The sequence below is a fragment of the Eublepharis macularius genome, chromosome 1, assembly GCF_028583425.1.
Source record: "Eublepharis macularius isolate TG4126 chromosome 1, MPM_Emac_v1.0, whole genome shotgun sequence".
Classification (NCBI taxonomy): Eukaryota; Metazoa; Chordata; class Lepidosauria; order Squamata; family Eublepharidae; genus Eublepharis; species Eublepharis macularius.
Window position 1 is genome coordinate 212,927,192 of NC_072790.1, and position 3,943 is coordinate 212,931,134.

Here is a 3,943-nt window from a genome sequence, read left to right on the forward strand (position 1 = left end):
TCCAGCAAGGCAGTAACAAAAGAAGAATGAACAGTGTACTCTTTTTGTAAGGACATTTCTTGGGACATCCTTAGGGCAATTCTAAAAAAATGTAGTAGGCTTGGTCCATACATTCATTTTTCAACTCTACAACAGTAATATGTACTCAAATACAAAGTTTGAAAGCATTCCTTTAAATAACATAAGAGTAAAAGATACTTGGGACACCATCTAAAACATTTCTAGTCAGCCCCTTCACAAAGGCTAAGCATATAAATATCAAGGAGATTTAAAGTGCAATCCTAAACAAAATTACACCCTTCTAAGTCTACTGAGCTCTATGGGCTTAAAAAAAGGTTACTGCTAATTAGGGGTTTGATTAGACCATACCTTAAGCATGAATTGGGTTGGAGTAAACCCCAACCCAACTAAACTTTAATGTCTGATCCAATGGTCACCTTTCAAATAACAGAGGGAGATGCAAATTGGCATCCAAGCATGGGGAGGCAGGAACAATGTCATTCCTTTCCTTCCACCCCTTGCAAATTCACTAGTAAAAAAGGGCTGGGGGGAGGGGCTATTAGTCTTCCTGCCTGTTCCATGTGTCTCATGAGCAGACACATGGAATTGGCAGTCAAAGACCCCACAGCCCTTTTCTGCTAATGAAAGTGTGCAGGGTGAATGGGAAGGAATGATGATGTTCCTCCTGCTTCCATGCATGCTTGGGAGCTGATTTGTACCTCCTCCACTATTTAAAAGGTAAAGCTTGGGTCATACATTAAATGTGAGTTGGTTTGGGGTTTCCCCCAATTCAACTCACATTTACCGTATTGTCTAATCAGATTCTATTGCTCTGTTAAAGTAAATAACCTTGGTTGGATCATGCCCAATATACTTTCATAATAATATTAGCATAACAATACAATGTGATATAATTTTTAGAGTATTGGCATAGGATCTGGGAGACCTAGGTTTGAATCCCCTGTCTGCAGTGAAGTTTGCTTGGTAATCTTGGGCCAGTCACTATCTCTCAGCCCAGCCTACTTCAGATGGTTACTGTAAGAATAAAAAACAAGGGTAGGGAGAACAGTGTTGGTCACCATAGGGGAGAAAAGTGGGGTATAAATATCTTATCTAAGTAAGTAAATAATTCAGGTAAGTAAATAAATTTAGTTGTAAATATGTTCCTAGGATAGTTTCCATGTTGTTTAATGTCATGTCAATCTACTTATGTTTTGTTTTGGAATTGTTTTAGCATTGTATCTGGTGTCTGCTTGATCATACTGACATGTTGTGTAATCTGCCTTGAGTTTCAGTGAGGAAGGCAGTCAATAAAATAAATAAATAAATAAAATTGTCAACTTGCCAGAGGGAAAAATATCCTGACCCTTTAATAGAAGTATAATATACAGAAATGGGCAGCTGAAGCCTTTCATGGCAGGGAGCTAAAGAACATCACCTAATAATGGCTGTAAATCAAACTGACATTAAAGGGGCAGCTTTCTGGCTTGATGAGGTTGAAAGCTAGCAACTTTATTCAAAACATTCTTATGAAGTATTTCAGCAGTCCTTAAAACATTCTCTAAAGTAGGCCACTATTATCCTCAAATGTCAGATTGAATGCAGATGGCCTAAGGCCACCTAGTAAGTTCATAGTTCAAGGCTTATCCATTAGTTCTGATTAATATAGAAAATGTATATGCTAGCTCTCCAGAGACCTTAAGTCTGTTCAGAAAGTAAAGACAATACAATAAAAGTATATTAGCAAAAACATAAGATTTATATTAAAACAATCCCTTAAAATTCATTAACAACATTCAGCGGTCTAAAATGATATCCATTATACCAATTAACTAAATAAATTGATAATTGAGAGGTAGTATGTATAATGGTTAGAGTGCTGGACTAGGACACAGGGGACTCAGGTTTGAATCCCCACTCTGCCATGGAAACTCACTGGGTGACCTTGGGCTGCCAGTTGTATCCAGGGGCATTTCGTAGAAAAAGAGCTGGATGAACTCATTAGCATAACTCATTAGCATATGCCACGCCCCTTGCCATTGCCGGAAATGTGTCATTAGCATAACTGATTTGCATATGCCACATCCCCTGACATCACATATCCTGGCTGTTTTGGACCCAATCCTGGCCATTCAGGACCGAAATTGGGCCCAAAATGGCAAAAGGGGGCTGAAAATGGCCAAAAAGGGGCCCAAAATGGTCAGGATCTGGTTGCTGCTGTGCGGGAGAATGATCCACCACCCATCAGAGGCCCGATCCGGGCCATTTCGGTCCCAATCTAGGCCGAAACGGGCACAAAATGGCTGAGTCAGGTGGGCGGGGCCACCTGTCATGTGACCTCTTGGGGGAACTGCTGGAACTGTGTTCCTGCGTGTTCCCCCTCAAAATGAGCCCTGGTCATATTGCAAAACTGTGATCAGAATAAACTGTATGGGGAGGAAAAAGAATTAAACCAAAATCAATATAAAGCATGTCAAAAGCATCAAATTCCAAAGTTACTATGTTTCCTCTTCGACTTTACAGAGAACCATTTTACAGAAGGAATGTTATTGGATATACCATCTGGGTTGTCTCAAACTGAAGGGGTTGAACAATGAATTCAACCTCTCGTTTTCCGTAGCTTTAAACAATTTTATTGATGTATCCCTTTAAATTTTGTTTGTGGTATGCGACTATTTGCACTTTAAAAGGACAGCATCTTGGGCTATTAGCTGCTTAGCTGCTGCCTTTGATTTTCAACTGTTGACTTGTATTACTTGACTGGTTGCACTTATGGATTTGTGATAGGTGTTTCAAAACTTTGTAGGTGAGTTTTAACTTTTGTACATAGGGTATTTTTGTATGGATAGAAAATGCATGATATTTACTATTTATTGATTGATTGATTATATTTATTTATTATATAATAACTCAGATGATATGTGTATCCGCCCCTGAAGAGTTAGTATATAAAACATCAGGTACCACAGCCAGCCCTGATTGTCCGGTGGCTGAGTGCATCTCCTTGAGCATCTCGTTTCTTCCTACACTACCTACATTTGTAAAAGAAGAAAGGAGAAAACACCTGTTATTCAGCATCATACAGAGTATCCTTGTTATCTTCATTTGCTTACCTTTTGGACTATTTTTGATTTGGAATCACTGGACTTACTGGATTTTACCTGTTGGATTATCTACTGATATTCATTGCTACATAAGAGAGGCTTGCCTTATGAAGATGTTTGCTTGACTATATTAATTAAGCATATACTTTATATGTTTCCATTGTGAAAATACATAGTAACTTTGGAATTTGATACTTTTGATTTGCTTTATATTGATTTTGGCTTAGTTCTTTTTCCTCTCCATACAGTTTATTCTGTTCACAGTTTTGCGTGTTCCTGGGCGAGGTGCCTCTGTTTTGTTGTCTAGTCATATTTTATCAGCCTAACCTACCTCATTGTCTGGAGGATAAAATGGAGGAGTATGATGTAAGCTGACTTGAGTCCTCACTGGAGAGAAAGGTGGGGTATAATGAAGTAAATAGATTTCATAAATAATGAAAACTAACACAGTATTGGATTAAGTGTTGGTCATCAAAAGTACTTCCAAAAAAAGCTGATGTCTAGGTTCAGACTTTGACAAGGGTCTTTGTGAAAGGTGTTGCTTAGTGGTGGCACAGCTGCCAGGATTGCCTCTTTTTTGCATCCGGCAGGTTTATAATACAAATATAAAATCCAACATTCGCGCAAAGTAGACTGACATTGGAAGCACTTCTTCAGTTTCTCCTTTCACATCATGAAAACCAGCTATTAACATAAAAGGCATCATACACTGTTTAAGCCTCCCGTGTGCAAAAAAAAAAGTGTGATGTTTTAACCCAACTCACTGATAGTGAGATTATTATGTCAACAGATCTGCTGACAATTTGATGTAGGACTCTGCTAATTTGACCAGGGAAATT